This window comes from Choloepus didactylus, chromosome 18, assembly GCF_015220235.1.
Source record: "Choloepus didactylus isolate mChoDid1 chromosome 18, mChoDid1.pri, whole genome shotgun sequence".
In the NCBI taxonomy this organism is placed as follows: Eukaryota; Metazoa; Chordata; class Mammalia; order Pilosa; family Megalonychidae; genus Choloepus; species Choloepus didactylus.
Window position 1 is genome coordinate 59,521,681 of NC_051324.1, and position 12,451 is coordinate 59,534,131.

Sequence of the window (12,451 nt, forward strand, 5' to 3'; positions counted from 1 at the left end):
GTTCCGTGCCCATGCGTCCAGGACACCTGTGGACAGGAGGGTGGCCAGGCAGAAGGGGGTGCTGTAAACAGGACTGAGGAGGCCAGCGCTGGCTGAGCAGCTGGAGAGACTTCTGGGGACCAGGGCAGTGACTAGATGATGAGGAAGGCATATACTAGCCCCTGCCAGGGACCCAGGAAAAGGAGCGGATGTGGCCCCTGCCCTCGGATGTGTTCAGTCTGGCCAGGGAGATATATGCAAATACTGAATGACACAGGGATCATTTCAGAGCAAAGTGACCCCAAAGTCGACCCAATTTACAAAACACTGTACTACGTGCAGGGCTCCGTGCTGGGCAAAGGGATGGAAGACACGCTCTCTGCTCTCAGTCCAAGGTCAGAGGAGAAAGGGCAGATTGGCTTGAGCCCAAAGAGCCTGTGATGCTGGGAGCGGAGCACGGATTAGGAGCTAGGGACAAAGGTTGGAGTTGCTGGGAGAAGAAAGGGCTCAAGGAATCTGGGAAAGGCTCTGGGGAGAAGGTGAACTTGATCTAAGACACTTGGAAGGTGGGCAGGCTTAGGGGGACTAAATTCCTCCTACTGGGTTGGAGATGTGCAGTGACAGGGTCATCATCAGGCAAAGGGGACATCTCCAGGCAAAGGGACATCGTTGGTCAAAGAGGCGGTGGTTAAGAGAGGAGTCTTTTCCGAGGAGCCCAGTGCAGAGACACTCAAGCATGCACCAGCTGAAAGCCCTGAGCCACCTACGAAGCCACAGCCGCCATCAGGCTTTCTCTGTGCCTGTCCAGTTTGCCGGGAAATTAACAAAGGATGGAGAACATGTATCCTGAAGTTTTGGCTCTGGGGCCAGTGGAGGAGCTGCTAATTCTTGCAAAGTCCAAATTCCCACACCATTCCCGAGGGGGTGGGAATGGTAAGTAAACCCAGCCTGGCTGTGTGCCACCTCTGCCTGCCCGTCCAGGGTGCTCCTTGGACCAGGAGGGTTGGCAGGTTACATAACTAAGCTAAGAAGCCCCAGCCAGAACTTTCTCATTAGCAAAGATTGCAATAGCATGAAACCTTGTGCAAGGAATGAGGGGGAGGGAGAGGGAAGGAGGAGACGGGGAGGGGGGCAGTTGTGGGGGCGGGGAGCAGAGGCAGTGCGGGACAGCAGCACAGTGCCGGAGAGGGGCTGCAGGGATGGGAAGGCCTCTCTGGGGGGATGATCTTCAGCACCCCATTCACTGTCAAAGTCGACTTTCAAGTTCCAGAGACCGGCTCCTGAATGCAGCAGCCGACCCCAGAGCATTCTGCCCTTAGGGCACCACTTCAGGAAATTCCTTCCCTGTCCTGTTTACATCTTTGCCCAAGAGAGAGAGAGAAACAACCTAATTATCTAAACTGCATCCTTTTGGCTTTTCCCAATTATTAACCTGTGGTTTTAAATAGTCAGTAGGATCAGAAGTCCATCTAAGAGGGGGAGAAACTCAAAAAGGCCTTGGGTCCAGGGTCCACCTTTTTCTTGGTAAGGAGAAGAGTATTCCACTTTACAGATAAGGCAAGAGAGAGGCTAAGCAAGTTGCTCAAAGTCGCCCAGCTACTCAACGGCAAAGGAAGACAAGAAATTCTCTCTGCCTCCTAGAGCAGAAAGCTCCCTCGGCTGTACCCGCAGCTCAGAAAGCGGCTTTCATCGTCTCTGGTGAATAGGTGACTTTACGTCAACCTGGCTGTGGGCTGCCCGCAGTCTATGGCCGGTGAGTGACCTCAGCAAGCAAAATTGGTGACCAAGCAGCCAGCAGGACACACATTCCCAGTCAAATGGATGATGGTATCATTTGGGCAATTGTCCAACAAGTGTTTTTTTTCAGTTAAATCAAAACCACAATATAAACTACTCTTTTAAACAAACAAACAAAAAAACACGTGCTTCATTTCCATGCTTCATGACCGTTAATGATCATAATTTAACTAAAGAAACCAGTAAGGCAAAGTAAAAACAACACAGGGAAGCCTCTTTCTCAATTGAGAGTGAATCGACTGACAAAGTGACTGGAGAGAGCATTCCTCCTAAAAATACCTGCTAGGATGTAGTTACAACCAACTGCTTGGTTCAGCCTTCTCAAGTCTAACATTTTATCGCTTGTCTGCCATTTTTTAAAAGGAAGTTAATATAACAAAGCAAAAACCCCTCAGAAAACATTTAGTAAGCAGAGACACTTGGAGGCTCTGCAGGGTCTTGAACCCAGAGCTGCTGCTTCCAGTGCTCGTCCCATCGGCTGTGTTGAAGCTCCAGAGACCTGGGACCTAGCGAGCAGCCTCAGCCTCCCTGAGCAAACAAGCCACAACGTGACGCAGGGCCTCAGTTTGCCCAGTACTAGGAGGATTGACAGATATTCTGCCATCTCCCTGCAGCTTCTAGGAAAAGGGTTGGGACCAAAAGTGGGTGGTGGGATCAGCTGCCCTAGGACAAGCAATAAAGGAGTGCACTGTCTGTGGAGAACTCAAAAATAATAATAAAATTAAGAGTCAGTCTGCTTTTAGCACCATGTGCTGATAATTCTAAACATCAGTGGTAAGATACTCCTCCCTGAAAATTGTTTTCTTGGTCTTCGTTATAAACAATTGGTGAGATTGCTGTTGAGTGTCAATAATAAGTAAGGTTCAAATTAGCAGTTTAAAAAGCTTATCCTTTAGTAAACCTTGTTTTCTATAGGGAATCTTTTTGGAGAACTCCCAGCTATACAGTTGGCTTCTACGTACGAGGATGCAGCTACATACATTCGTTTTGAGACTAAGTTCCAACAATTCAGATGAGCTCACTGCAGATGCTGTTTGTCTCCCAACCCGTATTCCTGCATTTTAAGACATCGATTCTAAAAAAACTGGTAGTGCCGTGATTTTAAAGACAAAGAAGCAGAAGCCAAGTTACTCCAGTTCTGTCATTCTTCGTGATCACTTGGAGTTCTCGTGTTTTAACATTTAAAACAATGACAGACTGTGAACTGCCAAGTGTAATATTTCTGTCTGGTTGCAAATTTTACCTCATATATGACTATATTTCATGGAGTTTGAGCAATATTTTTAAAATGGAAATTTATTCTTCCTTTTAAATTGTTAATTCTATTGTTTAAAACTAATGAATGAATCAAGAAAATAAAGCGGTGTATCAGTGACGCTATTTAGTAGTTGTTTAATTGTAGGCAACTTATGCAGATGTTTTGCTTTTATTAAAATTCACTTTCAGTAACTAAAAAATTATTTACAAAAAATATTACTATATCAGACTGCAACCAAAAGAGCAACACTCAGGTAGACATAAAAACTGTAACTAGCTGTACATTTTTCCTTTTTTGTAGCATCAAATTTATATTTTTTTAAATTTGCTGGCATAATTATATATACAAAGTTCAAGAAAAGAAATATTTTTGAATGAATAAATTAATCCTTGATAAATTAATCTTCCTAAACCTGTGTCCCTTTTCTGTAAGATAGGATGCTAAGGATATTTTCCTAGGAAATGACATTTCAACCAAGCTTTATTATGAAGCTTGCTTGGAGCAGGACCAATGCCTCGGTACTTTCACAGCATTGCCCCGTGTGTCTTTATCATCTGTGCTTCTTTTCTGGCCATTATTGTGATCATCTTATTTCATGATTACTTCTGAAAAGAAATGTGTTATATAGTCTATTTTAAATCATTCAGTATGCTACTGTCCTGTTAAATGGCACGTGATGATGGAGCAAACCCCCTTCAATAACCAGCCAGTCTCAGTTACTCACACATCTGCAAGAGAATGAAGAATATTTTCCCTCCAGACCATCAATTTCCCTGTTCATGGCCAATGTCCGTTTCTCCAAATATACCACCTCATACAGCAGCCACAGTGACAGAGAATTCTAGACTGCAGGTTTGTGAAGCCTTCTCAGGAGTGAGGAGTCAGAGCCCGGCCTGCACAGTGGTGTCCCAGAGGGGTCTGGCCCCTGCCCGGTCTGGAAGCCGGAGGCCCCTACAGCAGCCGGAGCCTGTGGTCCCTGCAGCCGTGACCCACTTCCCAGTCTCTTGGCAGGGACCAGGCAGCCATGACACAGCAAAATGAAGCGAATTTGGAGTGAGCCCAGGCTAGGAACCTTCTGAACAGTGTTCACCTTTTTCTGGGGATGGGAGGTAGGTATCGTGGATAAAAGGGTCTAATCTTGGAAATTAAAGGATTAAGCAGGGAGTAGAGGAAAGAAGACAGGCTTTGAAGCTGATGGATTGGGTTCAAATTCTGGTTCTAATCTGTGTGTGATCTTGGGCAAGTAGCTTAACCATTCTGAGCCTCACTTTCCTTACTTGTAATATGGGGATATAACCTCACTTTTAAAGGCATTCCTGAGATGAAGTGAAATCACGTCTATTTCTGAGTGCCTAGTACCATCTTACGTTCTCCCTCCTTCAGTTTTCAATAACAACACAAAATTCAATGGGGTAGAGCCAAAGCATTGTGGGGTTGTGCATGGGCAGGTGGGCAGCCTGGAAACTTCTCTAGGGATGCAGAGCATGCCCAACTGTATCCAGGAAGGAGCTTAGCTTGCCGGAGGATGAGCCCTTGAAGGGGCTGGGCACCCTTTATCAGCTCCCCTGGGACCCTGTGCTTCAGCAGCAAACAAAGGCCAGGTAATCCTGGTATTTTAAATAAACAAGTGCAAATTGTGGGAAGTGGGGAATTATCAGCACCCTCTATATTTAGGAATTGCAAGTGGGAGGGAATAATGAGGAAAGAAGGAATATCTAAGTTGCAATAAAAAGTAATGATGATTTTGTTTCTGTTTTGTGGTAGGGGCTAAAATTTATTGCATTCTCCCTATATATCCCACTAAACAGGATACAAGGAGGTACCGATGGCCATTTTTACCAGCACCTGGGGAAAGACTACTCAGAGGCAAGGTGAGCCAAGCAAGACAGGGTACACACCAGGTTCTTGGAGACATCATTTGAGACTGGATCCAGCTGTACCTGAAATCAGAACTATCCCTAGACTTCTCAAATCCAAGAACCAATAAATGACCTTCTGTGCTTAAGTCAGCTTCTTTGTGCTTCCATCACTTACAGTTAAATGACAAGCAACAAATGAGAAGAGAGGGAGTTGGCCAATCTCACAGCAGTCTTAGGGTAGGGGCTGGCACCATCAGAAAGACCAACCATATGATTAAGGGGTTGGGCTTTGACCTCTGAGAGGGGAGGGGGCTGCAGATTGAGTTCAATCACATGGATATTGATTCTATCAATCATGTCTATGTAATGATACTCCATATAAGCTCAGGGCACTCAACGCTCGGAAGAGCTTCCATGATTGAGAAAACGCATTGCTGCTGTGCTGGGAGGATGGTGTATTTTAACTCCACATGGAGAGGACATGAAACTTGTATTTGACACCATCCCAGACCTCACTCTACAGATCTCTTCTTTTGGCTGCTTCTTTGTATCTTTTTACTATAATAAAACTGTAATTGTAAATATTAAAAAAATGACAAACAACAGACAAGATAGGAGTCAACAAAGTATTATGAATACTGAATCTTTATACACACACACACACACACACACACACACACAAACACACACACACACGCTAGGGTATTAGAATAGCTAGAAGGAAATAACTGAAATGGTGGATCTGCAACCCATAACACTCTTTGAAATTTGCTCTACAGCTACTCGGTAAATTAGACTGAAAGTTATCATCTTTCTGTATATATGCTATATTTCACAATAAGAAAATAACTGAAATTGTGGAAATGTAAACCATAACATCCTTTGAAATTTGCTCTCTACTTGTTAAATTGTACTTTGAAAGTTATTAGTGTTCTGTATATATGTTAAGTTTCACAATAAAAAAATGTATTAAAAAAATGACAAGCACACCTTGGCTGAACCCTGAAATTCTTTTCTGCCTCTTTGTGCCCTCAGCTTGAGTAACTTTTCCTTGTCTGTATAATGGGTGTAATCTCACCCTCCCCATAGAGATAAGGCTGTAAAAGCACCAAGGCACTTACATAACAAAGCCTGGTTGAAATGAGATTGACACATTGTTACCTAGGAAAATATCCTTACCACTATCCCCCACCCCATCAACTTACAGAAAAGAGACATAGGTTTGGAAAGGTTAGTTTTTCAGGGGTTTATTATTCATTCAAAAAAAGTTATTGATTATCAAACACACTGTAGGTCAGAGGTTCTCAGTCTTGGTTGTGCGCTAGAATTACCTACAATGCCTTAAAAATGTATATACAATGAGGCTGCTCCCCGCCCCCACCAAGTATTTTTATTCCATTGACCTGGATGGGGGCCAGGCAGTGTGGCTTTTAAAAATTCCTTGGGTGAATGTGTACTTAAGGTGGGCGCCAGCATGTAGGTGTTGGGGTGAGGGTGTCTAGGGAGGGAGACAGTGGATAAGCAGGTGAGGCAAGCAGCACAAGTGAAGGACAGCAAGTTACAGGAAAGACAGGACACTGTGTGGAGGGAGTTGAGGAAGACATCCCCGAGGAAGCGAGGTTTCTGCTAAGACCCACAGGATGAAGATCAAGTTAGCAAGGTGATAGGGAGGGGGAAGGAAAGGACCTTCCAAGCTGGGGGTGGGGTGGGGTGGCGTGGGGGGGGGGCAGCACATGCAAAAGCCCCAAGACAGGAAAATGGAGAGAGTTTTCCAGGAACTAAGAGATGACCCCTAAGGCTGCAGGATGAGGAAAGCAGATGTACCAGGTGTGTGACCCCCCTGGAATATGGGGCTGGTTTGTGCTGCAGCATAAGCCTGGCCTCTCCTGACCAATACAAGCGATTACGGTACAGAGCGAAGGAGCCAAGTTCAGGCTGGAAGGAAACGGAGGCTGCAAAAGCGTTAACAATGCTTGAAATAAAATATGTGCCTGGGAAGAGGAGAGAGTTGGGGTGGCTGACTGAAGGGGGCACTGTTTTGTTTTAAAGAGAGAAATTATTTAAATCTCTTAAATGCTGACAGGAGGGAGTCTGAGAAGGATCAAACAAAACAGGAAAGGGGGAAATAAAATAAAAGCTCAGCAAGGTTCCTGAGAAGGGAGGAGAGGAGGAAGGATGGAACCCAGGGCATGGGATGGGGGAGTGTCTGGCCTTAGCAGAGCTGCCCAAGAAAAGCTGCTGGGAGAGAGGGCTCTGCGGAACAGAAGGGTGCTGAGTCAGCGCGCTGAAACGCTGACCCAGGACAGCTGAGCCGAGCATCTGGACCCCTGGGGGTCTGGCCCTTGGCTTCCACCTTCTGAAGACACCACACCCCCACAGCCCTCCCACCAGCATTTAAGGACCATTTGCTCACAATGGAAAACAAATTAAATTGTCAAATTACACAGGTTCTATTCCAGCATTCCAAAGGAAAGCTCAAGGGTGGACAGATACTACCTCCCCACTCCCCACCCTCTGCTTCTAATTTTTCATTTGGAAAATATAAAACCTACAGAAAAGTTGCAAGAACAATACAAAGAACACCCATATTACGTTTTGCCTAGATTCACCATTTGATAACATTTGCAACTTTTGCTTTCCCTCTCTCTGTGTATAATTTTTTTTTCCAGAGCTATTTGAGAATTAGTTGCAGACATCATGACATGATACTTCACCCCTAAGAACTTTTTTGGAGAAGGGACGTTTACGCTGAGACCTAAAAGATGAGTAAAAGGTAACAAGGTGAAAGGGAGGGTGTAGAAAAGCACATCTTCAAAGAACAAGGACATTCTCCTGGGGAGCAACCACATCACTTACATTCTGACACTGTAATAGGTCCATATTCAAATTTCTCCAATTGTCCAATAGTGCCTTTGATCCAGGATTCAGTTAAGAATTATATTTTGTTGTGCCGGTACTTTTAAAATATACTTTACCCCCTGACTTTAAACTTGATATTTTTCTTATTATAAAAGCAACATATGCATGTGCTACAGGAAAGCAGAAAGAAGCAGAAGTACTTACCTGTAACCCAATCCCTGAGGACATCAGTATTAATAATTTGGTATGTTTCCTTCCTGTTTTTTCCCATGCATTTTTAAATGTAGTCAAGATTGTACTGAATACATACTTCGTAGCATGCTCCTTTATTATGTTGGAAGGGTTTTCTCATGTCATTGAAAATGTCACAGACATTTTCGAATGGTTAAATATTATTGTATGTAACCATTTCCCAGAGTAGCCTGCTTCTAAGATACCCTATTATAAACAACACCTTGATGAATATCTTAGTGTATAACGTTTTTCAATGCTTCTAATTATTTCCTTGGTATATTTCTAGAAGAGAAATTCTGGGTCAGAGGGTAGCAAGGTGGTTAAGGCTCTCTATACATCCTGCCTTTCTGGGAAATTTGTCCGAATCTCTACTCCTACTAGCATTGTATGGGAGCAGACTCCCACTGGCATTGCATGCTGAGCCTGTCACTGAACTGAGGAGGGAGCTGAGATTACCAGGGCTGCTGCATGAGGTTAAGAACCCTGGGGGGGACAGACGGACAGAGGTGCAGCCCTGGAGGAGAGAACCCATCAAACCCAGCACAAATCATCATTCACCTTGGACACCCAGGAGCGGGGGTGCAGAAACCACCACATCCCAGGGCCTTCAGCAGGTACAAGAAATGGTGGCTGCATGAATAAACAAACCCACAAAAATGTAGGTCTGAATTCCTATCGTGCATCCAACACAAGAAACAGGGAGTGGGAAGGAAAAGCAAAGGTGACGGATTGCAGGAGCCGATAAGGGATGAAATGTGCCAATGCCGCGAGAGCAGGGAATGGAAACTAAACCCACCCCCACGTGCCCTACATTTGTTTAGGACCCTCTGATCACCACTGACGCCCAGTCTATATCCCCCAGGCCCCCAGCCCCGCTGCCAACAACACAACAAGCCCCAACCTAATTCAGCTGAGAAGATCAGGAGGGAAGGACCAGACGTGCATCAGGCCGTCACCACTCCCCCGTCACTACTCCCCCGACACAGGCACGCGCAGGGAGCGCAGCCTCCTTACCTAAGCAAAGGGCTGGGCCTCTCGCGGACTCTGGGGACCGCTTCTGCTCTGCCTGGAGCAGGTTGACAGAGGGTGGACTTCAGCTACAAAGCTGCAAGGCAATGCCCCATCTCGTGGTGTTCAGGGGACTGCTAAGACTCCACTGGGCTGGCCGTCCATAAGCAGCTCCTGGCTGGTCACCCCAATTCCAGGTGGGCAGGAGCAGCCACCAGAGGCTGAGACGGGCTGACTGTGGCCTGCAGGGAGGCTATGTGCACACACAGGCTCATGTGCACACACAGGTATACACGTGTGAAGGAAACTAACACTTTGGGTCCCCAGGGGCTGCATGGCCTAGGGGGAGGCAGGCATGACATCATAGTCACCCCAGGAGAGAAGCCAGGTCTGTGACGTCACTGGAGTTCTGGGGCCTGTCCTCCCCTGTCTTTTGCGCTGCTTTTTTTTTTTTTTTTTTTTTTTTTCCGCTGTTTTTTATGTTGTTTGCCTTAAGGAGCAAGTGATGAATGAATAGAGTGGGGCTGGGAGCCAAGGAAGCCTGCCCAAGGCCCAGAGTCCCCACCAGGTCTGCTAATGATGGTGAGCAGTGCAAAGGCGCCTCGGAGTGACAGGTGACTTAAAATGCACCTGTCTTTACGCTTACATTTGAAAATGGGCTTTGGAGATTCCAGACTTTGAGCACTGTTGGGGTGGCTGGGACGCCATGTCCTGATGTCACCATCTTGGCTGGGAGGCTGCCTTCTCTCCACTTCAGGCAAGATTTGCTGGGCCAGACTCACCTTCACGAAGCAGTTACGGTTTGAATTCCAAGGGAGACAGAGCGTGGTTTTGAAATGCAAAACGAAGCACTTGTGAAATCCACACAGAATTTACTTAAGGAATTATTGTTTTAATCAAACCACACTTGCTATATGCAAGGTTCTCTTGTAAGCACTTTACACGTCTTAATTCATTTGATCCTCTTAACAACGCTATAAGGCAGACAGTACTGTTATTCCAGTTTTACAGAGGAGGAAGCTCAGGCACAGAGAGGCCGAGTGACTTGCCCAAGGCTGGGGACCTGGCAGAGCTGGGATTTAAACCAGGCGTAACAGTGCTTAAGCATGTGCAGGAAACCTCACTGCCTGTCAGTGCAACTGCCAGACACATTTACTCAATGCAAACCACACTCCTGGAAGTGGGAGCTGAATTCTATTTCTCCCTGGTTTGTGTTATTCAAGAAGGGGGCCATCACTAAAGAATGAAGTGGGTAGGTCAAGGCCCGTGCAAGGGTGATATTTGCTGAGTCAACAAACAGCTGCAGGCTCAGCACGTGCTGCAGAGGTGAGAAAGGCTTTGAGAGACCTGATTGCCTCTTTTTTTTTTTTTTTTTAATTAGGGAAATTACTTTTTTTTTTCATTTTTATTGAGATTGTTCACATACCATACAATTATCCAAAGATCCAAAGTGTATAATCACTTGCCCCTGGGTACCCTCATACAGCTGTGCATCCATCACACTTAATTTTTGTTCAATTTTTAGAAACTTTTCATTACTCCAGACAAGAAATAAAGTGAAAGATGGAAAAAAAAAAAAAAGAAAAGGAAACTCTAATCCTCCCCTATCCCTAACCAACCCCCCTCAATTGTTGACTCCTAGTATTGATGTAGTACATTTGTTACTGTTTATGAAAAAATGTTGAAATACTACTAACTGTAGTATATAGTTTGTAATAGGTATATAGTTCTTCCCTACATGCCCCTCTATTATTAACTTCTAATTGTATTCTTATACATTTGTTCTGGTTCATGGAAGCGATTTCTAGTATTTGTACAGTTGATCATGGACATTGCCCACCATAGGATTCAGTTTTATACATTCCCATCTTTTGACCTCCAACTTTCCTTCTGGTGACATATATGACTATGAACTTCCCCTTTCCACCTCATTCACGCACCATTCGGCACTGTTAGTTATTCTCACATCTTGTTACCAACACCCCTGATTGCCTCTTGCAGGAGGAATCCAGAGCCATGCAGAGCCCTGAGGTCATTTCCCCAGTGCCCACAGGTAAACCAAGGACAGCCAGACCTGCTCCAGGCCGCCCTTCCCAGGGCTGTCTCATGCCCTTGAATTAGGAGTAAACCCGACGGGGCCTCCGCGCTAACCCAGCCATGGAGGGGCCACTCTTGCCCTGGCCGTGGCCAGACCTGGGGGTAGGGGAGCTCCCTGCTCGTGCCCACCCAGAACCTCAACCAGACTCTGTATCCATTTGTTCTAAAATTGGGTCAAATTCTCCAATCCTCTCAGGCTTCCAGAAGACAGAGATTTGTGTCATTCACAGCTGAATTCTTCGTCCAGCACGAGGAATGGAAAGAGAGATGCTTAGCATTTATTATGTGCCTGTTCCCCACCAGGGTTCCCACACATGCTATCTTACCTGACCTTCCCAACACCCCAAGCAAGGAAGATATGACTACCCCCATTTATAGGTGAGGACACTGAGGCTCCAAGAGGTTAAGGGCCTTGGCTCACGGTCACCCAGCTAAGGAGTGGCAGAACAGGATACAGGGTGAGTTCTAAACCCAGAATCTGGGCTCTATCTGTCCCCATACTGCTCCCTGAAAATGCTGCCTCCACTACTGCCCCCCTGCCTCGCTCTTTGCTGACTCCCTTGATGGTTTCGCTTGACCTGAGTCAACTCAGGAATTGGGACTGGGTTTAGTTACCTCCATTCTCTATTTCTGGCTGCATAGGTGTTTCCTGATCCATTCAGGGTCCTGTCCTAGCCTTGCCTGACGTCCTGGTGGGGATCCGGTCCCAATGTCAGCCAGTCTTTGAACCATGTCCCCATCCTTTCTCAGTGAAAAACCTTGAGTCGTGACAGAAGACAAACAACGCTGGAACGGAAGCCTTCAGATAACTTCTCTTCTGGGCGTCCACTCTTTATATGAATCTTTGTATGTCAAAACACCTCAACATAACACCTTTAGTGCACATGGGCACAACACAAAACTGACTTGTAAAACCATGGTGTGTGTGTGTATGTGTGTTTCTTCCCTAACTAGACTCTGAGCTTCTCAAGGACAGGGACTGAGCTCCCAGTAACCCCCTGCCAGGCATTCTAAACCCTTTAAAGCTAACTCGTTTGGACACTAGTTAAAAGATGGCGACTGACATGCATCAGACCAAAGGAACCCTCGATGGGTAAAAGATACCACCTGTTGGGAATGAGAACAGCTGCAGTCAGCCATTATACAGAACCAGTTCACAGGGGCTCCAGGGACTATCAGTCCCTCAAAAGACATTTGCTGAGGGTCATGGGCTTAGATGCTTTACATCTCCCTAAGGGGAATCTTCTAGCTCCCTGCTCCTTACTTCCAGCAGGATTGAACTCAGAACACCCCATAGCCATCGACCCCTTTTCCCCACAGTCTCACAAGCCTTGCCTCAGAAGGGCTTCCTGCTGTCCAG

General features: G+C 45.9%; 1 protein-coding gene across 16 annotated transcripts in view; it reads right to left on the reverse strand.

Annotated features, from left to right (window-relative positions):
* The window catches only part of MAPT (microtubule associated protein tau), a 110,351-nt gene that overhangs the window by 74,026 nt on the left and 23,874 nt on the right, over positions 1-12,451 (reverse strand). The window contains exon 1 of one of the 16 annotated variants that reach the window (XM_037808064.1): positions 3,759-4,117. The exons of the other annotated variants lie outside the window; for them this stretch is intronic. The gene's annotated coding sequence lies outside the window, so the exon portion shown is untranslated. Of the gene's footprint in view, positions 1-3,758; positions 4,118-12,451 lie in introns of those variants that run through there. 16 annotated transcript variants of the gene reach the window in all.